General features: G+C 39.5%; 1 pseudogene; it reads left to right on the top strand.

Moving 5' to 3' along the window:
• The first annotated feature begins 269 nt into the window (after positions 1-269).
• The window catches only part of LOC123939255, a 67137-nt pseudogene continuing 41707 nt past the window's right edge, over positions 270-25699 (top strand).

A 25699-nucleotide genomic window follows, 5' to 3' on the forward strand; every position in this document is an offset into this window, starting at 1 on the left:
CCGTGAAAAAAAAAAGTCATATACTATGTGTTTATTTCAGTTGGGAAAAATCACGATGAAAGTGGTCTTGTGTGAGCAACCTGTTAATAGATAAACGGTGATATATCAGTCCTGGTCTCTGTTGCTGGCAGGTTAGGCCCTCAGCACCACCGGCATCCAGTTCAGTCACGGTGACGGAAATCCCAGGCAATATCTCTGTCCATGGAGCCCTAGCCACTTTACTCATAAATCCCTCCATCAAGCACTAAATGGTTGGGAAAAGACTATGCATGGTATCCAGAGACGGTTATCTTCAACATCTTCAACAGTATGGAGATGAGTCCATGAAGGGCATAGCCTTTGATCAGCACTCAGGTGAGATGTGTATATTCTCACACTCTATGCCTGTCTCAAGGGGTCTATGTACAAACTATTCCCCAATCCTGTTTCTCCCAAGTCTCTGACCATCTTATCAAACTGTCAGCCACTGTTTAGGTATCATTATAGACTGCATTTCAGCCTATCTCTCTTTCTGGAAAAAGTGCTCAACAAAATGCACTCTTCAATGTTCTGCTCACTGGAAATGATTCCTTTCCATAGTATTGCTTAGGGCCACCACTGAGGGGGGTTTTAATGCCACAGCTGGGTGTCTCTAGCCAATGGCAGCATATCATGCCATATACTCAGTAACGGGGCTCCATTTCTTTCCCTTAGTAATCTGATGGAGGAAAACCTCTATGAGGCCATGGCTGTGTGTTAATGGAGAGATGGCAATGTAGTAGATGTAAATGCAAAGAAAGTCAGAGTCAATAGTTCACATAACTTGCTTGTACCTTAAGGATATACCAGAGTGGCTTCTTACAAATACTACTTTCAGGGTCATGAGAAATAGAGCTTCTCAAAAAAAAAAAAAAAAATAGAGCTTATCTGCATGCTCAAATCTATGAGCACTAAACACCCAGTTAATGACTGGAAGGTCTGCTTAGGTTGCAGAATCAGTTACAAGAATTATCCAACTATTACACATTCCTTTCTACCAGTTCTAGTAACTAGCAAGAAGGAGGTCTCAAAAGAAAAACAGTTTTGTGATGTTTCTCTCCAACCTCTAGGTATCCGTATTATGATTATCCTATCAGGGTTTACCAGAAGCTCAGGAATACATCCTGATAAGTAACACACACTTGAATACCTTAAGTCACCAAGCCTGATCCAATTGAAGGCCCTTGTCTTTCCCTGGACTTCATTCTAAACAGCCAATCCTACAGATCATTTCATAAATGGACTGAAGAAACACTTTCAAAATGGTGGCTCTTGATCTAGGATCTACAGACATCCTCTGGGTATCGTGCCTCTTTCTTATTAATAGAACCGAAAGGTGTAGATGATATTTCAGGTTCGAGGGAATACATAGCCATGCCCTATACTCACTGAACCTCTAAAAATCTCAGTGAGATCAAAGAACCCTGAATATTTTTAGATTTTTATCTCTTACTCTGTGACACACATGTATCTTACCATATTATTCCTGCTGAATAGATCTCATTGGCATTATGTCATCCATTTGCAGACCAATATGATGCCATGTGGGATGGCAAAATGAGTAAGATTCCTGCGTGCTAGATTTTGACAGAAAGACAGATAAAATTGAACTAAGACAGTGAAATAAACTATTATCCCTATCAAGTGGAAGAAAACTATACCTGACTGACTTTGCTAATTGCTATAAAGCAAAAAGGCATTTGCCAGATCAATAGTTGCAAACCAGAGGCTAGAGTCTCTGTTGATTTACACTAATAAACAGACGATATTTGGAATAGTGGCTGAAGTTGAAGTCACTACCTGATTAAGTCTATGAGAATCCAATCTAATTCTCTAAGACTTATCTGCTCCAGAGGCCAAAATGGTAAGCAAAATGTTGTAGGTATCACTACTCCATATTTTGTATCTTTGATACTGCCAATAATCTCTGTAATTTCTCTGGGAATGCAATATATTGCTTTTGGCTTACTATTTTGTGATTGTATATATGCATGTTTTCTGGGTGGTGGGGCAGTTGTAGAGCTTCCCATTGGTCATTTTACCATACTAGGTTTTACCCCATATGTCGGGAAGTGAAAGCAGGGATTCATATAACAATCAAGTATGTATGTCCCTACTATGTGTTCAGTAACTGAGAAATGACCACTGTGTGGCTTCCTAAACCCATCTGGCCCTCTAGGAAATGTACTAAAGAAAAAACTTTATTATCTAATTTGATAGTATTCTTTTTGGTGAACCATAGTGGAAGTTTAATTCCTAAGTGATTAAAAGAGTCTCAAAGCCCATATGTCATCATTCCTCAAATACGTGTTTCCCTTTCCCTTGGAAATAGCTGTAGGTCCTTTGACAAAGGATGGGTGAAATATTTGGGATACTGAATCTTGGACTCCCTTTCATTCAAGTGATTCTGAATTTGTGAAATGGCTTCTGTCTGAGAATGAGGGGAGGAAGTAAGTGGTAACATATTATTTTCAAAACCCTACTTCCACAAGAGGAATAGAATGCATGAGTTAGATTAACCAGCACAATTTTTCTATAGGCAAGTTTCATGGGAAGCCAAATGATCAAAATATTGGTTGGAGAGCATGGAGTCAGAATTGCCTCATGTTTAAAGCTTCTTATAGTAATAGTGGGTAATGGTCCCTACATTCAATATAATTACTTAAAGGACAACCTTCACAAAAAAGCCAGACATAGGTGTGAATGGCATGGATCCACTTATACATGGATTGTTTTCAATAACTATACTAGGAAAGTTTCTGGAGATTTAGAACAACTTGACAAAAGTCACAGACAAACTGCTTAGCATAGAAATCTTTTTAACATTAAGAAAAAGGTATGTCACAAATGAGTGAAATACATGTAGATACTCGTCATTTACGATCATAAAATATGTACACATCTGGTATAAAAAGTTGAAATTTATCAACACTTAACACGTATCAGCACAGACCATAACTATATGGTGTCCTCCATAGTCAAGGATAAGGACAAATGTACACACATGGTGTTAAATAAAAAATGTCTAAAACTAACTATATAATCAACAGTAGTTCTACTGTAATCGGTAGAACTGTAGTTCTACTGTAATCAGGACCTACTTTGTAGGTACTCCTGTTGCTAATGTGGTAGGTTCAACTGTTCTAAGGATTTGCTCAAAGCATTGTGTGACTCTAATCATCTCTGCCAGAGGATTTCGTCTCTCCAGTAAATGGTCTATCACCATAAAAAGTGTTGTCCGGTGCTTCTTGTGTATTTCTCACTGTGTTTAATGCAATAATACTGCAGACTGTGAATAATACCGTGAGACCCATACGAAGTGTCACTAGTGATGCTAGAGGTGCTCCCAAGAAGCGGAGAAAAGTTATGACATTACAAGTGGAATCATTTGCTATGTATGGAACAATGAGGTCTGACGTTGCACTCGTCCTCCACCTCAAGATAAATGAATCAAGACTTTTTCTTGTAAAAACAATGAAAAGGATATTTGTGAAGGTGTCACTGCAGCTACTCCAGCAAATGCAAAATCCTTGCACTTGGTGCAAAATATTTTTCTTTTAAAGATTCCATTTATTCATTCGACAGACAGAGATCACAAGTAGGCAGAGAGGCAGGCAGAGAGAGGAGGAAGCAGGCTCCCTGCAAAGCAGAGAGCCCAATGCGGGGCTCGATCCCAGGACCCTGGGATCACGACCCACGCCGAAAGCAGAGGCCCCAACCCACTGAGCCACCCAGGCACCCCGGTGCAAAATATTTTCTATCTCATATCGAAAAGGTAGCTTTTATGTGGGTGCAGGATTGCTACAAGAAAGGCATACCTAGAGTCTAATATGATTAGAGAAAAAGCCAGGTCCTTATGTGACAGCTCAAATCAAGAGAAAAGTGTAGGATCTAAAGCTGGAGAATTTAACGCTAGCAAAGGATGGTTTGAAATTTTAGAAAAAGAGTTGGCTTAAAAAAAATGTCAAGATAGCAGGAAAAGCAGTTTCTGCTGACCAAGAGGCAGCAGACAAGTTCCCAGATGCCATAAAGAAAATCACTGAGAAAGGATATCTGCCTGCAACAGGTTTTTAATGCAGTGAAAGTGCCCTATTTGGGGGAAAAAAATACCAGAGAGGACATTTATTAGGAAGAGAAGAAAGCACAGGATTGAAGGCAGGAAAGGATAGGCTAACTCTACCGTTTTGTGCAAAGGCAGTTGGGTTTATGATCAGAGCTGTCCTTATCTACAAAGCTGCTAAGCGCCCAGGTTTGATGGGAAGAGATAGACACCAACTGCCAGTCTTTTGGTTGTATAATGGGAAGGCAGAAACAACAAGAAACCTTTCTCTGCATTGATTCCATTGATGTTTTGGTCCCTGGAGACAGGAAGTACCTTGTCAGTAAGGAACTACCTTTTATAGTGTGTGTGTGTGTGTGTGTGCATGCACGTGTGCACACACACACACATACACACACACATATGGTCCCTGACCAATCAGAATCCCATTAGTTCAACACCAAATGTGTTGGTCTATTTGCCCCCAAAACAGTATCTGCAGTTTAGCATCTAGATCAGCAGATCACAAGAACCGTTAAGGCTTACTACAGAAGGCATTCTGTGGAAGGGATTGTCAACATTATGGGAGAGAACACTGGCAGTGAGAACATCATGAAAGTCTGGGAATCCTCCACCAATGAAGATGCCAACAGTATTATAGAAAAGCCATGAAGGCCATCAAGCACAATACAATAAATTCCTGTTGGAGAAAACTGTCTAGATTTTGTGCACGACTTTACAGGATTTTTAACAGACACAATCAAGGAGACTAGGAAAGAGACTGCAGATATGAGGGGGGAAAAAGACGGCAAGGGGTTCCATGATATGGATCCTGCAGAAGTTCAAGAGCTAACAGACATCACACACTTGCCGGACTTGTTTTTCCTAACACTTTCTAGTCCTGAATTAGGAATATGCTGGAGATGAGCGCTTCTGAAGCAGTGCCAGACAATGAGGAAGAAGACACAGAAGAAGCAGTGCCAGGAAAGCAGACTGGCAGTTGACATTAGCGGTAGAAAAGTTCCAATTATTCAAACCACCTTGGACTTCTTTTAAGACATGGACTTTTTTTTTTCTTAAGGATTTTATTTACTTGAGAGAGATGGCACAAGAGAGACCGAGCACGAGCAGGGGTGAAGGGCAGAGGGAGATGGAGAAGCAGACTCCCCGCTGAGCAAGGAACCCAATGAGGGGCTGGATCCCAGGACCCTGGGATCATGACCTGAGCCAAAGGCTCCACTGACTGAGCCACCCAGGTGCCCCAAGACATGGACCCTTTTATGATACAGGCACTGAAACTAAACAAACAGTGGAAGAAGGATTGGAACTCTACAGAAACATTTTGAGAGAAATGAAAAGCAAAAGTCAGGCAGAAATTACAAGGTAGTTCCACCAAGTTACACTCAGTGCCTCTCCTGCCTCCTCTTCTCCATCCTCCACCTCCGCAACCCTGAGATGGCAAGACCCACCCCTCTTCTTTCCCCTCCTGAAAATAAAACCAACAAGGATGAAGACCTTTATGGTGATCCATATCCACTTAATGAATAGGAAATAATCACCAGGCTGTACAGTTAATGAACTTAGTTAATAAACATAGAGACTTCATGTGGAAATCTACTCACTGTACTGCAAGAACCATAGGACATTGCCACCTAAGTATTCAGTGTGTAGAACATCAAGGGCAGGACTTGGATGGAAGTAGATAGCCTATCCAGACACAGGCATAAGATGAGGACAGTCAATATAAAATTGTTGTATGTGTTATATATGTGCTAGTTTTGTTACTGCTTTAGAACTTTGCTTTCAAAGAATTACATTACCATACAATATGTCTCTCTCTGTGGTAATTGGAGCAACTGGGTATCAAGCTATCATCACAAATGATTTTTTAAAATGTAACAATGTTTCCAGTACTGTATTATAAATATGACTATAATATTATATGCCATAAAAATTTTATAATGATACATTCATTAGTGTATAGGCTAGGCTACCATGAAACACATGTATTGGTCCCCTTAGGCTACCATAAGGCAATCAAATTGCTACTTCTTTGTTATCAATGCATGGATCACTACATAAATAAACAAATATGAATTTCTTTTTCATATTATCTTTTATTTTTGTTGTGTGTTGTTATTAATATGTGTAATCTACAGTGTTTTATATCATGTAAGTCAATATTGATGTAGGAACTGACAGTTTATTTTGTAAACAAATGATGTAAAGTTTAGTATCAATAAATACAGTACACTACTGTAAATGTATTTTCTCTCCCTTATGATTTTAATATTTTCTCCTCCAGCCTACTTTATCATAAAAATACAGTATATAATACATACACAAAATATGTGTCAATCAACTGTTTACGTTATCTGTAGGACCTCCAGTCACCAATAGGCCATTAGCGTTAATTTCTGGGGAGTGAAACATTACATGTAGATTTTCAACTGTGCAGATGTCAGAGTTCCTAACCTCTGCATTGCTCAAGGGTCAACTGTAAATATAAAGTATCCTCCCTAGCCTCATACTTTACAGACAGGGCTCATTGTGGGTATTGATGAAAGATTTCTTGATAATCCCTCATGTCTGGCGAATCTTCCTTTTGATCTCATTTACTTTTTCAGACCAAGTCATAGATGCATTTTTATTGTTGTTCTTATTATTATTTGCTTTTTTTAAAAAAGATTTTATTTATTTATTGACAGGGAGAGATCATAAGTAGGCAGAGAGGCAGGCAGAAAGAGAGAGGAGGAAGCAGGCTCCCTGCCGAGCAGAGAGCCCAATGCGGCACTTGATCCCAGGACCCTGAGATCATGACTTGAGCTGAAGGCAGAAGCTTAATCCACTGAGCCACTCAGGCGCCCTATTATTTGCTTTTACCTAACATTCCTGAATTAGGAATTAGGAATATGCAGAAAACATTTATTCAAACTGTTAGACACAATCATGTTAATTTGCTGCCACAAACGTATCACTGAACTAATAGAGTACTTTTATGACTTTAAAGAATTATTTCTAATTTAGGGTGGAGTGTGGAGGAGAGACACCTCACTGTAACTTTCATTACCACCAACAGTCATCATTAGCTAAATCTGGATAAATAAGTATCTAATACTGACTGAACATAGTATTTGTGAGAATTATGCATCAAAAATTTTCCTTTCATAGAGCAGGTGAAGCCAATCTCAGGACTTCACAGTCTCAGGATAATTTTTTCTTTCTCCAAGTTTATAGAACAAAGTTTGTCAGACTTAAAAATGGATGAAGGTGGAATGAAATCCACATCTTCACAGTTGATCTATAATAATGGTGATATGCACTTTGTGCAAACCTATTAAAATGAATAATGGTGCCCTGACACACCATTCAAGTCATTTTGCTATGGGAAATCATTCATCAAAAATGCATATATATCTGGAATTCAATTAATCATCTCATACAATTGGTTAGTCTCTTGCAATTTTTATTCTAATACCTTTTTTCTTTGAATAAAATGTAGTTGTCACTGGAAAATATCAAACCAGCACTTCTTAGCAAATACATATGGATTTGTAATTAAACCCAATAAAATCTACAGTGAAACATAAAAAGTAAAGAGCTAAAATCCAATTAAAGTTATTATGGGAAATAATACTAGGTTACTTTTGGGCAGAGCACAACACATTCTGGTTTTTAACAAAAAGCATTATTAGGGGTTTTAATAATGAAATGTAACATGAGATTTAATGGTGTATTTAGTGAATAGCTGATGGCAAGAAAAGTGTAGGAGCTATTAGAAAATTCCAATGGTGACCTAACACGCTTTATTAAAATAGGCATGTTACATGTTGACTTAAAATACCTTATAAATCTAAAAAAGGACAAGGTGGCTGGAGTAAAGTAGTGTCTATTGATGCTGGTAGTGTACAGCTGAATAAGAGGAAGTCAACAGAATTTCAAGGTTTAATTTTTTTTTTTTTTTGCAAATGATCAAATGTTGCTGCCAAGAGAAGAAGAGATCAAAAATGTTACTTAGTTTGAGGAATCTGACAGTGATTGATCTTATTTTTCTATGCTTTTTCAGTTGGACTGATGCCAGTTGGACTCATGGAACTATGCAATTAACTTATAAATAAATGGTACGTTGATGTCAACTACCATTTACATGAAATTCTGATGATACTACTAACTGCTTCAGTCTTCCTCTTGATTTCCCTAGACTATACCTGACACAAATTCATACAATCAAAATGAGAAACTTGGGCCCAACTTGTCCCAATGCTATCCTTGCAACAATATAATCTCTTTGTGCACATAATTCGTTTTCATCCTATATAAATGATGCTATAAGAAGAATTATGGTATATAAAACTTTTATACTACCAGTAGTATTTTTCATAGAATTACAACAACCCTAAAATTTGCATGGAACCACCAAGGACCCAAACGCCAAAGAAATTTTGAGAAAAAAGAACACAGCTGAAGGTATTACAATCCCAGATTTCAAGAGAATTTCAAGATATTCTGTATCTCACATGCAATAAAGCAATAATAATCAAAACAGTATGGTACTGGCAAAGAGAGAGACACAAAGATCAAAGGAACAAAACAGCGCGGAAATCAACCCATGCTTGTATGGCAAACAGATTCATGGCAAGAGGCACGAACACAGAGTGGGGAAAGACAGTCTCTTCAATAAATGGTACCAAAAACCTTGGCAGCTACATGACACAGCTACACTTTCTCATACCATACTTAAAAACAAACTCAAAATGGATCAATGATCTAAACTTAAGACATAAAACCATAAAACTCCTAGAAAAAAAAATGTAAGCCAAAATCTCTTTGACATTGTCCTTAGCCATACTTCACTAGATATGTCACCTCAGGCTACTGAAACCAAAACCAAAACTTTTTATTGTGGTGTAGTAGGGACTACACCACAATAAAAAGCGTTAGCACGGTGAAAGGAACCATCAACAACATAAAAAGGCAACCTTCTCAGCAGGAGAAGATATGAACAGACACTTCTCCAATGAAGACATACAAATGGCTATCAGACACATGAAAAAATGTTCCTCATCACTAGCCATCAGGGAGATTCAAATTAAAACCACATTGAGATACCACCTGACACCAGTTAGAATGGCCAAAATTAGCAAGACAGGAAACAACGTGTGTTGGAGAGGATGTGGAGAAAAGGGAACCCTCTTACACTGTTGGTGGGAATGCAAGTTGGTGCAGCCACTCTGGAGAATAGTGTGGAGATTCCTCAAGAAATTAAAAATAGAGCTTCCCTATGACCCTGCAATTGCACTGCTGGGTATTTACCCCAAAGATACAGATGTAGTGAAAAGAAGAGCCATCTGTACCCCAATGTTTATAGCAGCAATGGCCACGGTCGCCAAACTGTGGAAAGAACCAAGATGCCCTTCAACGGATGAATGGATAAGGAAGATGTGGTCCATATACACAATGGAGTATTATGCCTCCATCAGAAAGGATGAATACTCAACTTTTGTAGCAACATGGACGGGACTGGAAGAGATTATGCTGAGTGAAATAAGTCAAGCAGAGAGAGTCAAGTATCGTATGGTCTCACTAATTTGTGGAGCATAACAAAGTACACGGTGGACATGGGGAGATGGAGAGGAGAGGGAGTTGAGGGAAACTGGAAGGGGAGATGAACCATGAGAGACTATGGACTCTGAAAAACATCCAGAGGGTTTTGAAGGGGTGGGAGTGGGAGGTTGAGGAACCAGGTGGTGGGTAATAGGGAGGGCATGTGTTGCATGGAGCACTGGGTGTGGTGCAAAAACAATGAACACTGTTACTCTGAAAATAAACAAACAAAAACAAAACAAAACAAAACAAATATTTGGAAATGATACATCGGGTAAGTAGCTAAAATCCAAAATGTATTAAAAAATTATACAACTCAATACACGCACAAAAATCCAGTTAAAAAATCAGCAAAGCACCTGAACAGATATTTTTTCAAAGAAGACATACTATGGTTGACAGACACTTGTAAAGATGCTCAATATCACGAATCATCAGGGAAATGCAAATCAAACCACAATGGTATCATCTTATACCAGTCAGAATGGCTAGTATCAAAATGACAAAGTCACAAGCGTTGGTAAGGATGTGGAGAAAAGGGAACACTTGTGTACTTCTGGTGGAACTGTAAATTGGTGCAGCCACTATGGAAAACAGTATGAGGTTTCCTCAAAGAGTTGAAAATAGAAATATCAGGTGATCCAGTCATTCTACTACTGAATATTTGCCCAAGAAGATAAAACTCTAATTTGAAAGGATAAATGCACCTCCATGTTTATTGCAGCATTATTTGTAATAGCTGAGACACAGAAGCAACACATGCATCTAAAAACTAAATGAATGGATAAAGAAGACATGGTATCCATATACAATGGGGTTTTATCCAGCCATAAGAAGAATGGGATCGTGCCATCTGTGACAACGCAGATGGAACCTAGAGGGTATTATGCTAAGTGAAATAAGACAGACAGACAGACAAAGACAAACACCATACAATTTCACTTCTATGTGGAGTCTAAAGAACAAAACAAACAAAAAGCAGAATGAGATCCATAAATACAAGGAGCTCATGGTGGTGAGAAACAAGCGAAAGAGGAGGAGCGGGTACAGCCTTTCAGTTATGGAATGAATAACTCACAGGGATGAAAGAGGCAGCATTGGGAATCAAGTCAATGACCCCATAATAAGGTTATATGGAGATAGATAGTAGCTACAACTATGATGAGTGTGACATACAGAACTGCTGAATCACTATGCTGTTCACCTGCAATGAATGTAATGACTGTTGACTATATTGCAATAGAAAAAAAGAGAGGAAAAGTTCGTATATTCAATGGCATGTAATTACTCCAGTTTTGTCCTGCTCCAGAAAAAAATGTATGCTCAGGCAAGATGTTGTTTGAAATGACTCTTCCAATGAACTACGGAGATAGATGTATTTATTTATTTTTTTAATTAATTAATTACTTTTTTTTCAGCATAACAGTATTCATTGTTTTTGCAGAACACCCAGTGCTCCATGCAATACGTGCCCTCTCTACTACCCACCACCTGGTTCCCCCAACCTCCCACCCCCGCCCCTTCAAAACCCTCAGGTTGTTTTTCAGAGTCCATTGTCTCTTATGGTTCGCCTCCCCTTCCAATTTCCCTCAACTTCCTTCTCCTCTCCATCTCCCAATGTCCTCCATGTCATTTGTTGTGCTCCACAAATAAGTGAGACCATATGATACTTGACTGTCTGTGCTTGACTTATTTCACTCAGCATAATCACTTCTAGTCCCGTCCATGTTGCTACAAAAGTTGGGTATTCATCCTTTTTTTTTTTTTTTTTTAATAAACATATAATGTATTTTTATCCCCAGGGGTACAGGTCTGTGAATCACTAGGTTCACACACTTCACAGCACTCACGATAGCACATACCCTCCCCAATGTCCATAACCCCCTCCCCCTTTCCCAACCCCACCTCCCCCCAGCAACCCCCAGTTTGTTTTGTGAGATTAAGAGTCACTTATGGTTTGTCTCCCTCCCAATCCCATCTTGTTTCATTTATTCTTCTCCTATCCCCCTACCCCCCCATGTTGCATCTCCACATCCTCATGCTTAGTGAAATAAGTCAATCAGAGAAACACAACTATCATATGATCTCCCTGATTTGAGATAGATGTATTTAAAATGAACTCAGTGGGGCCTCTGAGTGGCTCAGTTGGTTAAGTGTCTGCCTTTGGCTCAGGTCATGATCCCAGGGTCCTGGGATTGAGTCCCGCATTGAGCTCTCTGCTCAGCAGGGAGTCTGCTTCTCCCTGTGTACCTCCCCTTCTTGTGCTCACTCTCTCTCTCTCAAATAAATAAATAAAATCTTAATAAATTAATTAAATAAAATGAACTCAGTAAGAAGCACATAAGATCCCAAATAGGAATTACATTCATCCATATCCTCTTTCTGTCCTCATCCACAATTTTCTAAAATACCCATTATATGAGAAACACTAAAGTACATTGTATTTGTTCCCTACTGTGACTATAATAAATTATTACAAATTTAGTGGGGTAAAAAGATGCAAATGTATTATCTTATTAATTCCAGGGGTCAGAAGTCCTAAAATCAAGGTGTCAGTAGGGTTTTATTATATAAGCAGAGGCCCTAAGGAAGAATCTATTACCCAGCCCTTCTCAGCTTCAAGACACTGCCCATACTGCCTGGCTCATGTGTCCTCCCTCCATCTTCAAACCCCAGAGCAGAGCATCTTGCAATGTCTGTCTTTCTCCCAGTCATTGTTTTTCTGTCTCTGTCTCTCTTTCTTCTGTTTCCACTGCCGTAACTTCATCTCCGATTCGCCTGTCATCATGTAAACTTCTTTGACTTGAACCATTTAGCTCCTCTTACAAATCCTCTTGGACCTGCACAAATAATGCAGGATCATCTCCCCACACAAAGCCCATGAATTTCATTTTATCTGCAAAGTCTCCTTTACTATGGAAGATAACAGTCACAGGGCTGAGGATTAGGATATGGATATTTTGGGGGTAAAGAGCATTATTCGACCTACCCAACAAATTCAAGATACCAATTTGTTTTGTTTTCACTTTCTGTTTACTTGGAAAAACTGCCCAAATATTTATTCACTCATGTTTTGTACTTTCTGGGCAAGACTGATACTACATTGTGACAGTGGTCCATTAATGAAACAAAATTGTATCACCATTTGTACGCGCTAAGCACTGAGGAAAGAACTGGAGTCATTGATGAATATGGAAGGCAGATCCATGCTATCAAGGACTTTACAATATATTCAGAAAAAAAGCCAACTAAAGAGACCATTGTGTTACATTTTACTAAGTACTTTGGGATCAACGAGGATGGATGCCTAGCCACGGACTTAAGAAACCAGGGTCACCTGCACGGTTGAGGTGCACCAAGATTGATTAAAGATAAGCAGAAAAAAGGGATTATGGGGAGCACTGGAAGCAGAGAGAACAGCATGTACAGAGACATAAATCCAAGGCAGAGCAGAGTGCCTTTGAAGATGTAAAGATACTTCTGGAAAGTACCTAGTAAGGAAAGAAGTGAGAAGAGAGGCTAATAGGGAGTTGTTAAGGACCAGTCATTAAGAATTTGAGGTGAAGCATTATGTAGTTAGATTTTTATTTCCTGAAGACTATTCTGGTTACACTACAGAAAATTTACTACAGAAATTAAACAAGATTTGGGACAGAGAGCAAGTTCAATAGACTTTTTTGCTTGAGTCCCTTATTCCTGATAAATGTCTAGAAATCATTTTTTAGATTCCCTCTGAAGTTTTCTTGTGAATCCCCCTACCATTCAACATTTAAATGACTTACTTTCTGGGGCACTGGGTGGCTCAGAGGGTTAAGCCTCTGCCTTCAGCTCAGGTCATGATCTCAGGGTCCTGGGATGGAGCCCTGCATCAGGTTCTCTGCTCAGCAGGGAGCCTGCTTCCTCCTCTCTCTCTGCCTGCCTCTCTGCCTACTTGTGATCTCTCTCTTTGTCAAATAAATTTTTAAAAAATCTTAAAATGACTTACTTTCTGTGAAGTGCCAGCCTCTTTCCTGCTCTAGGGCCCTGGTGCAAGGTCTACTCTCCGCTGGAATATTTTTCTCCCTCTCAACTTGGGAAGCTCCTGATCCTTATCACTCTCAGAAGTCATTCTTTCAAATAACTCTGCCTGGAACTCCCAAACAAAGCAAGGATTCTGTTATCTATTCTCATCATGTCTGACACCTTTTTTGTTGATATTCATTATACATGCAATTAATTTTTATTGTCTTCCAGCCTGATGTATCATAAATCTCATGTGGGCAGAGGAACCAAGAGGTGGCTATTTCCCCAGGGCCTTGCACTGCACATGCATTCAACAGGTGTTTGCTGAGGGAATGAAGCAAAGAAAGAATATAAAAATACAATGAATGAAATGGAATGATTTGGACCACAGACCAGTATTTCTTTGGTTAAAATTACAGAAGTGAAAATTCATAGTACAGTAACAGTTGGCTTCTATTCTTTTAAATTATTACAGCTCCATAATTTAAAACAAAGTTTTTTTTTAAAGTGCATTGTGCAAACATAAAATGTACATATCATAAATGTGTCCCCTGATGAACTGTCCTGAGTGGAGCAGATTCTAACTAGCATCCAGATAAAAAAGTAAAAATATTGGGGCGCCTGGGTGGCTCAGTGGGTTAAAGCCTCTGCCTTTGGCTCTGGTCATGATCTCAGGGTTCTGGGATTGAGCCCAGCATGGAGATCTCTGCTCAGCAGGGAGCCTGCTTCCTCCTCTCTCTCTGCCTGCCTCTCTGCCTACTTGCGATCTCTGTCTGTTGAATAAATAAATAAAATCTTAAAAAAAAAAAAGTAAAAACATTGTCAGTCTTCCAGAGGCATCCTTCCCATGTCCATTTAGGTACTACCCTACGCCTGAAAGAACCACCTCTATCCTGACTTCTAACCATATTTCTCAGGTTTGTCTATTATTTCTTGCTTTCTTTTTTTTTTTTTTTTTTTTTTTTTTTTCCTATAGAAGGAATTATTCTGTCTACATTTTCAGTATGTCTGGCTTTTTTTTTTCTCTCACCATCACTGTTTTAATATTTAATAACATAACTATCCTTTACCTTTTTTTTTTTTAAGATTTTTTTTTTTTTAATTTGACAGACGGAAATCACAAGTAGGCAGAGAAGCAGGCAGAGAGAGAGGAGGAAGCAGGCTCCCCACTGAGCAGAGAGCCCAATGCCGGGCTCAATCCCAGGACCCTGGGATCATGACCTGAGCCGAAGGTAGAGGCTTTAACCCACTGAGCCACCCAGGCGCCCATATCCTCTACCTCTTTAAAAACATTTACTGAGACATAATTCACACACTACATAATTCACTGATATAAAGAATATACTTCAACGACTATCTTTAGAGCATACGTGTACTTTTAAGAAGAAATCCTATACCCATCAGCAATTGCTTCTCGTTCCCCTCCACATCTCACCGATTACACCTATGGAAACATTAACATACTTTTTGTTTCTAGAGACAGATATAGACCCAGTAAGTAAATTCCATAAAAATAGAATCATTTGTGACTGGTTACTTTAGCACTCCTTTTTGGTGCCAAATTTTCTACTGTATGGAAATTCCACACGATATCACTTTATTCTTCGATGAACATTTGCTTGTTTCCAACTTTTTGGCTCTTATCAATAATGCTACTGTGAACAACCTCACACGAGATTTTGTGTGGATGTATGTTTTCAATTTTCTTGGATATGCAACTAGAGAAAAAATTGCTGTGTCATATAATAACTTTATGTTGAATCTTTTGAGGGACTGCCAGCATTTTCACCAAGTGACTGTAGCATTTTATCTTAGCACCAGCGAAGTGGGAGAGTTCTGACTTTTCTTCATCTTTACCAGCAACGATTTTTTTTATTAGTAGTATAGTCCTCCTAGTGGGTGTGAAGCAGGATCTTTTGTAATTTTGATCTGCATTTCTTTAATGACTAGTAACATTGAACATCCCTTAAGGGGCTTATTGGCCAGTTATATGTCTTTTTTTTTCTTTTTTTTAAAGAAATGCTTGTTAAATACATTGCCTGCATTTGAATCGGAATTTTTTTTTTTTTTGGCCTTTTTTAATGTGTTATAAGAGGATACTGAAATGAGCTATGTCATGAACAAATATTTTCTCCCCTCTTGAGGGGTCTTTTTTTCATATTCTTCATAGTGTATGCACTTAGACTACTCTTTCCTTGCTTTCTTTTAGTCTGAGAGCCTGGGGTTACCCCTGGGTCACTTTAAGCCACTTATTGGTCAAATAAGTCACACTCCCTTAAACAGCTGGATTTTCACCCTTTGCCATTCGAGGTCTCTGTGACTTAGCAGCTGTCTTCACAGTCATGAAGTATGCATTGTTTTGCTCCGGGTTCAGCCAGGGATTAGTAGCTTGAAGGTTTCCTCTCTGATCTTTCTTGAGAGGGTACAGCCTTGGACATGGACACAGTCTTCCAGAATCACAAGGATGAGTGTGATTTTGTTTTTAAGCCTGGATTTCTAGAAGTTGCCCCTGGGTTAGTGTAGCTTATAGTTCAGTCAGTGTTTGGTCAGAGGTTTAAGCCCAGCCTGACAGTTAATATTTCTATTCAGTTTCAATGAGTTTATGGGCAGCTTTCAAATCTGGCCACATCCTGATATTAATGCTCCTGTGTGCATGCAGCCTCGTGCCTTCCAGGACATCCTCCCTGACCCCTACAGTTGCTATGATCCATGGGGTCTTCTTAGCTTTACCTTTCCCTGGTTTGCTTCGTGACACTTCTGAATGTCCTACTGTTTTGCTTGTATCGTGAAGCCAACATCATCCTCTTAATTACTTTCTGCCAAAATTATATGTTTGTTGATAACACACTTATTCATGGAGTTCTCATTTCATTCCTAGTAAAGTCAGTTCCCAAAGGAGAACCGAGGAGCTCTTCTTCCTTAGGGTCTGACTTTTTCCCTGGGCAGAAACCTGTCCCCATGCACTAGAGCTGCGGGCGGGGACTTGCTTTCTTGGAATGACCCTCTACTCTGTGTGCGAACACCATAGGTGGATGGCAGCCCCTAAGCGTCTCACCTTCTACCTCCCATCACAGAACATTTATCCTGTAAGCAAGTTGGGATAGGACAATCAGGTCCCATTATTCTTGACCTGCTGTGCTGAGTAGAGCTTATGTCCTATAAGTGAGACTTGGGTTGGGTAAGACCCGACCACCGCTGCCATGTTGACCTATAACAGAGCTTCTGCAATGGAGCACTGATGGGGACCAACAAGGCTGGGAGGAGGAAAGGAAACTCAGGTTTTCTAGGCTCCACCTGCCTGAAATAGAGCACCTGGGGTAGCTTCCTCAATACTAGCTGGAGAGCTGTGTAAAAAAAAAGGCTTAAATGCCAAAGGCTCTGATTGTTTTGAGAGTTTGTAGATCCTCATGAATGGATTTTGTTTTTCCATTTACTGTGTGTCCTTGCACATTTCCCCAAGACTTTAAATGATTGCTTGTTTTTAAAATGCTTCATTAATTAAATCGTTGTTTTGCTGGGATAGGTTCCATCCAGCTCCTTACTTCATCCTTCTGGAACTCCACCCCCTGGCCCCCCAGCCACACCCCTGCCCTCCACAATTAGTTGATCCTCATTGTTATTTGCTGAATGTTATATAACAACTTGTTGTTCCACCACCAAAACGTATTTGCTCATTTTAGGTTGATAGACATTTAGGTAACTTCCAGTTTGCGGTATTGTAAACTGTACACTAGTACAGTGTATTCATGTGTTCTGCTGAAAATTCTTGTCTTTACACATTCGTGTTAGATACATACATAGGTGTGGAACTGCTGGTCAAGTTATGTGTATGTTTAGCATTAGTGGATACAGCTTAATAGTTTTTTCAAGTTGTTGTACCAATTTACACTCCCACCAAAAGTTTATGAACACTCTGGACATTCCATGTCCAATAATTGGTGTTTTTTGTCTTTTTCATTTGTCATTCTTGTGTGTGTTCAGGAAAGTATTGCATTTTGTCTCTCATTTACATTTCTCTGATGACTAACAAAAGGTGACCACATTTTCATTTTCACATTTTTATTGACTACTGGGATTTTTCTCTTTGTGAATTATGAACTATATGTTTGAGGTTTTTTTTTTTGTCCACTTTTCTACTGGAGTGTCTGTCTTATTAATTAATATAAACTCTGTCCATATTCTGAATATGCTATTATTTTTTAAAGTTAAATAAAATATGTAAATAAGGAGTCTGATAGATATAGTTTGAGAAGACATTAAGAAAATTTCAAGGGGCACAGGGGTGGCTCAGTGGGTTAAGCCTCTGCCTTCGGCTCAGGTCATGATCCCAGAGTCCTGGGATTGAGCCCTGCATTGGGCTCTCTGCTCAGCAGAGAGCCTGCTTCCTCCTCTCTCTCTTTGCCTGCCTCTCTGCCTCCTTGTGATCTCTCTCTTTGTCAAATAAATAAAATCTTTTAAAAAAAATTTCAAAACTAAGAAGTCATCTTAAAAAATTAATAAGTAGAGGGGCACCTGGGTGGCTCAGTGGATTAAGGCCTCTGTCTTCAGCTCAGGTCATGATCCCAGGGTCATGGGATGGAGCCCTACATCAGGCTCCTTGCTCAGGCGGGGAGCCTGCTTCCCCCTCTCTCTCTCCTGCCTCTCTGCCTGCTTGTGATCTCTATCTGTCAAATAAATAAATAAAATCTTTAAAAAAATTAATAAGTAGAGTTTAAAAATGAGGGAGACAATTTAGAAGTAGAAAAATATTCTGAAGTTACAGTGGTTAGAGTCACTTAGGGTATGGATATTACTAAAAATTGGATGTATCTCTACTCTAAAAATTCTTTAACGATAAGCACTAATTTTCAGTGAGTCCTAGGCACTATGGTAAGTGCTTTGTAGCTATCATATTTAATTCTTCCAATTCTGCAGGGGAGATAATATATTAAGTTCTAAGGGAGGAAACCAAGGCAAATTTTCCTAAGGTCATACACTGGGGCTAAGGACTGTTGACTCTGTAAGCTGGGTGATAAATACAATATTATAGAGAAATATTAGCCAGTCTTTTGAATACACAGAACCACTAATGAACAAAAGAGCTTTAAGTGATAGAAGAGTGGTCTTAAAAGAAAAATGTTAAATACAATTAATGTTATTTATCTTGAAGAAGAAAAGTTTTGTCTAAATTAATGCTTTTAAGCACAAAAAGATCTTTTAGGGAAGAAAAATCCTTGGAGGGGCGCCTGGGTGGCTCAGTGGGTTAAAGCCTCTGCCTTTTGCTCAGGTAATGATTCCAGGGTCCTGGGATCCAGCCCCGAATCGGGCTCTCTGCTCAGCAGGGAGCCTGCTTCCTCCTCTCTCTGCCTACTTCTCTGCCTACTTGTGATCTCTGTCTGTCAAATAAATAAATAAAATCTTTAAAAAAAAAAAAGAAAAATCCTTGGAAACCAAAAGATAGAGAAATGGATGCATATTGAAGCATAGAAGATTTTACTTATTAACAGTAACTTCCCTGGTAATGGTTGACAGCAATTCAAAAATTATTGAGCATGGCATTCAAAATCTAATCCCATTACTTTACTATTCAATATTCCTTTCAGCCTCCTGTAAGCGCCCCAGCAAACATCTGGGTCACAAATGCTCTTCCATGTCTGACTTTTTTATGCAAACTGTGTTAGTGGAAAAAGGACAGGTGGGGCTAGGTAGGGAGAGACAGATAGGGGTAGGCTAAGTGATCAGGCTCACAGAAATCCCAGAAATGCAGAAGTGTAAGGAAACCAGAGACAAGGGAACAAACCAGACCACCCTGCCCTAGATGTTGGTGGGGGACAGGGGTAGTCTTTTTTTTTTTTTGATAGTCACCTGTGTCGGTGACTATTAAAGATTTGATCACTAGTCAAACCAAGACATCACAAGAATGTGAAGGCCACAAGCTCCCTGATCAGTCCCAAATAAAAGACTATCAGGGGAGGCCCATGTTGGCAACCCTGTCGGGACTCCTCTCAATTCTCAGAGCTTTTTTTCCATATTCCTGCTTAATAAAACTCGATCGCTTTACTCACTCCCCTTTGTCTGTGGGATTCATTCTTGGACTCTGTGAGAAGAGAACCTAGCTCTCCCACTTCATTATCTCGCCTTCTTCATTTGCTGTCTTACTTCTTCTATAAAATCTTGTTCAAATACCACCAACTCTGTGTAGCCCTCCCCAAATCACCTCTGTGTCCAGGACAAAGTCTCGCATCTCTTTAAATGAGTTTTAACTGAAGACAGATCATGTGTTATCATAACTGAAGTATTTATGTATGTAATCTGTCCCAAAGGACTGAGAGCTTTGATGGGGGAAGAGGAGTCTTTTTATCATTATCTGTATCTGGCATGAGTAAATACCTAATATTATTAAATAAAAGTTGGAGCCACAGATATACAAACACTTGGGTATATTGGAAGACAAAGGAAGCATGTTAGTACTGCGATATCTGGTAGCTGACACTTGGCCCCAGTGCCAAGGGACAAGAAAGATGGAGGACTGTGGAAAATAGAGAAAGCCTGCCCAGGATAAAGTGGATCCAACTCATGAGTTCTCATCAACTGCTGGTAAGCCAGAAAGCAAACCCCCGAATGCCAAAACCTCTAATTCAATCAAGAGAAGCAGAAATCCAAACCCATTTATTCATCCAACCATACATGCATTTGTGTCTGTGTGATACCACCTGATGTTTAGATCCCAATTCATTTTCAAAAGTCACTTTGCAAGTCAAAATAACTAAAAAAAAAGTCTATCTGGAGGTCAAATCTGGCGAGTAGGTCTTTGGTCTGTAATTCCTGGCACACTGGTGTTATTTCTGCATACCTAGTAATGAAAGATTCTGCTACTCCTGTTGGTCAGGAACCTAGGGAAACATGTGAAAGACCTTTAATAAAACCAAGGAAACTAGACCCTGGAATGGCCTGGAGAGAGCTACTTGTCAATCTGTCTTGGGTAGCTTAGTCAAAAACACTAAGTATTTCAGGAAGAATGATCTTCCTGTAGGGTCCATGCCACTCTGGAGTCTGACAGTCTGTAAGGTTAGTTATTAAGGAAAAGTATTCAAGGAGTTACAGTGTGATTCTACATTTGCATTTCCTGTTCTATGAAACCTATGAGATTCTGCAAGGGGTGTCTTATGTAAGGTAGGGGTGTGTGTGTGTGTGTGTGTGTGCGTGTGTGCGTGTGCATGTGCGTGTGTGTGTATAGAAAATGACCTGGAGGTGCCTGAGGGCTGATGAAACATGGATGGTGAACTAGCTTACTAAGCACATGATCAGCGGCTTTCTACAACCTCACAAAAATCAGAAATAAGATAAAACAAACAGTGACAGCAACACCCCAATGTCACCCTTGAGAACTGATCTCATGAATCCAGATCAGTAGCTTAATTCAACTAGGTTTTCAGGAACTAAAGCAAAGAGTTTCATCTTCTAAATATGTTTAATCAAATAAAAATGAAAGATCAGCTTATCAGGATTAAACCTGTAACTCTTGAAGTCACAAGATTCATTCATTAACCAGCCACCAGTGGAGTTTTTTGTGAAAATTAAAGAGATTACGATAAGGCACTACACAGTGCACCCTGGAACACAGTAGTGGCCTAACAATTCTTGCTAATTATTCCACTTTTGTTATTAATCAAGTCAGCGAGACAGAAAACATAGGAATATTTGAAAGATAAATGGTTATTATCTGTTTCTTTTTAAGGATGACTGTGGGAAATTTCTTGCACCAAAGTCAATAGAATGCTAGTTTCAGGATGGCTCATTAGATGCCATTAGCACGTGGTCCAAGGACGAAAAGGCTCATCTGGAGGCAATCTCACACCCATCTGTACTCTCTCATCATCTTGCTCCAATCCCCTGATGACCCAGGGTATGCTCTCCCCATCACCCCAAGGAATAGGGGATTTACTAAAGTGCTAGCAGAGAAGGGGACTCTATGTTACCAGTTCACATCAGAGTTCAAGCTGGAAATTTCAGGTATCAGGGCCAGATGAGCACTTTTACTCTCCAGGACCTCAGAATTCATATTCATAAAATATGAATTAATGTTGTAAAAATACATCCTGCATTTTTGAGTGGGGAATAATGCAATGATATCAAGTTATCATTTTCAGGGTTAAATTGTAAAATGTAAATATTTAATTGCAATTTGTGAAACTCTATTTTGGGATTTCTTCAATTTTTTTTTAACATACCAGATTAATTAAATAAGTGAGTTGACCTGAACCTCTCTTCAACTGGGAGATGGTCTGTGGTCCTGCTACAGCCCTTTTCAAATAGGAAATTGGTTAGGGGACCTGTGTAGCCTAGTTGGCTAAGGGTCTGACTCTTGGTTCCAGGTCAAGTCGTGATCTCAGGGTCTTAAGATCAAGCCTGGCATCAGGCTTCACACTCACAGGGAAATCTGCTTGACATGATCTCTCCCCCCAACTCCATCCCTCCCCTTGCTCAAACTCATTCTCTCTCAAATAAATAAGTAAAATTAAAAAAAAAGAAAAAAAGATTTGTCAGGAAAGTAAGCTCCTTGACATGTCAGATGTCCATTCCTGGGATAGGACCCTTCGCTTCAAGCTTATGTTTTTTATACAGTTATTTCTCCATAAAGATTCTAAGAACAAATAATATAACTTCATGGAAGGTTGCTAAACAGCCTCGGAGGTTAGTTACATTGCCTTACTTTGCAATGATGCCGGCAGAGGCAATAGAGAAAATTACTTTTCTTTCTAGCAATTTTGGTGATCTTTTTGATACACAATTGATGTTAGCGGTAGACTCTATGCAATCATTTGGAAAAAATGAAGCCATTTTAATAAAATGAAAAGTGTTCTGATACTCTTATGCAGCATGACTGGTATATAAAACATTGTAAGATGTTATGCTCTATTTCTCTCTTCTTTCAACATACACGCACATGAACACATATCCACACACCTGTATATAAATGGGTGATAAACTCTTACGGAAAGGATGAATCTGCAGGGAAGAAAAATGCCTTTACTCTTGTCTGGGAAGTACAGTGGGCACTGTACTGGGAGGAGGATGCCTAATTGGATTTGAGTTTGAGATAAACAATAAGCAATTGTCTTAGTGTAAAGGTACAGCCTATATTCAGTAAAATACATCCCATATAGAGCTCATCTGGCAACTCTCACTTGGACTTAAAGAAAGAACAGAACCACAATATTTGAAACAGCCATGCACAGGGTGGGTGAGAGGACACCCGTGGAAGTGAGCGCATGCTGGGCTTGGCACACAGTAGATGCTCAGTGAATACCAGATGCTAATACTGTCCCAGCTAGGAAGGGTCAATAGGAATTCCTCCCTTCAGATCTTCCTGGAGGATAACAGAAGCTTAGGCAGTCCCAAAACAAAGACAGAAGTCTGACGTACTTCAAATATTTATACTTAAATTAACACTTCAACATCATTAAGACCCTGAGGTGATATATTATTTATAATTACAGGGTTTTTGTCCTGATATTAATGTACAAAGTTCTAGACATTGAGCAGTCCAGTGCTGGTTACAAGTTTAAAGCCTGCTGATTACTTACTTCCTCCTTCAAAAACTGACAGTTTCTCACTTCGGCTTGTTAAATCCACATGGTCCTTGTTGAGTACAGGGCCTGGGTCAGTGCTGGGCTCTGCGTCCGTGTGACAAATGAGAAAATGGAGGTCTAGCCCAGGCTCAGAGAGCCAGACATGTCAGCATAAGCTCTAGAACATGTGAGCAGGGTCTGCTTCCTGAGCTGAGACGACACATAGGGCCCACGTCCAGACGCCTCCCGCTCCTAGGGTTTAATGCTTTCAGTCACTATCTTCAAATTCTTAATAATATTTTGGTTTTTGAATTTGTGTTCTGTAAGTTGGATGGGACTATGGATCATATCTGTGCACAGATACACATAATAAACCAAGTATAACCACATATGCAATAATTCCATAAATCACCAAATACTCAGTCCACTTTCCAAATCCCCAAAAAATCTTCTCAAAAATGCCTGTTTTTAGCAGTTGGTTTGCTCTGTTCAGCGTCTCAACAACTTCCATAGGTCACATTTGATTATTCCGTCTTAGAAGCTTTTTCCTTTCATATACAGAACTCTCCCTTTTCTAATGCTATTAATTTACTGGAGAAGCTGCTTCTTTTGTCCTGTACTTGTTTCCCATTCTGGAAGTAGCCTGGGTTTTTGGCTACTGTGCTACCTGCCCGGCACAGTAGCTTAAGCCTAAAGAGGTCAAAATGTGAAGAAGAAAAACCCTGTATTTCTCATCATCATTGTATACTGACGATTCTCAAATCTTATTTTCAGCTCAGACATGTCCACTGAACTTCAGACCCCTTTATCTTACTGGTTACTTGAAATTTTTCTTTCTTTACCGGTCTAGAACAGAGCCCAATTTTTCAAATACTTGACATCATCCTTACCTCCTTTTACCCAAATCTATGTATCTTCCTACAGCAAAACATATTTATTGTACCTTCAGATATACACAGCACTGACCACTTCATACCATCCCCCCACCATCAGGCTGATTCAAGGCACCACCATCTCTTTCCTGGACTCGTCCCAATTAATCTCTTCACTTCTGCCCTTTCCTTGGGCGTCTATTCTCAAAACAACTGTCAGAACTATTTTGTTAAAATATAAACCAAGGGGCCCCTGGGTGGCTCAAGTGGTTAAGCATCTGGCTTTTGATCTCAGCTGAGGTCCTGATCTCAGGGTCAGGAGTTCAAGCTCCATGTTGTGCTCCACGCCCAGAATGGAGACTACTTTAAAAATATATAAAATTTTAAAATTTTAAAAAAATATATAAACCTAATCAGGTCACTGCTTTGCTCACTACCTTTTGTTGGCTTCCCATCTCATTCAGCATGAAAGCTCCTGTTCTTACCGTGAAGTACCAAGAGCTTCAAGCTTTACATTACCTAGCCTCCCACTAACTTTCTGACTTTATTTCATGTTCTATTGACTTTTGTCGATTTTTCTCTTCAACAACTCTGCTTTTCCTGTTCTTCCTCCACCATCCTAGGCATGCTCATGTGGGGACTCGCTATTCCTTCAGCCGCAAAAACGCTATCCCCTAACCCTTTTGATAATCCTCACTAAAATATCAACTCCTTCAATATTTGATATTTTCCCACACTGACTGATTTTTTTCTTTAGCATTATCAGTCTATAACTGTTCTGGTCTGAATATTTGTGTGGCCTCAACATTAATATGTTGAAACCTAATGCCAAATGTGATGGTGTTTATAGGTGGGGCTTGGGGGAGGCACTGAGGTCAAGAGGGTGGAGCACACATGAATGGGATTAGTGCCCTCATAAAATAGATCTCACAGAGATCCCTCACTCCTTTTGCTAGGAGAAGACACAGTGAGAACATACCCATTTTTAAAGCAGACTCACCAGACAATGAATCTACCAGTGCTTTGATTTGGGGCTACCCCTCCTCCAGAACTGTGAGAAATACAGTTCTCTTGTTCCTGCGCCATCTAGTTTATGGTATTCTGTTCCAGCAACCAAACAGACTAAGACCATGACCTATCTTATTTGTTGCCTCTTCTACTAGAATGAAAGCATCCTGAGGGCGGGATTTATTTTTCCATTTTATGCACTACTATATTCTCAAATGCCTGGAACAGAGCTAGGCAGTAACAACCACTCCAGGAGGTACTCAGTATGAACTCGTTGAGGAAATGTGGTACAATTACCATCCTCCTCCTCCTCCTCCTCACATTCATTTTATCCTATGCAGATGAGAACTTTTCTTTGCTGTGCAGCTATGTGGTGCTTCCCTCCTTATTATATACGTGCTTCTCTTTCCATTTTAGAGGTTATCCTTTTCAGAAATGGGTTAACCACAATCCTTAAGAGCTTCTGTGTCCTCAGTTTTTTTCTACCTTGGTGGTCACTGGTATGATAGTAGTAGTTCTAATTATGTACTAGAAATTTCTTCTTTAGGGTGCAAAGCTGCTTCTGTTTCTGGTCCTCCAGGCACAGAAACACCAAGAAGACAAAG

This window comes from Meles meles, chromosome 3 (assembly GCF_922984935.1).
Source record: "Meles meles chromosome 3, mMelMel3.1 paternal haplotype, whole genome shotgun sequence".
In the NCBI taxonomy this organism is placed as follows: Eukaryota; Metazoa; Chordata; class Mammalia; order Carnivora; family Mustelidae; genus Meles; species Meles meles.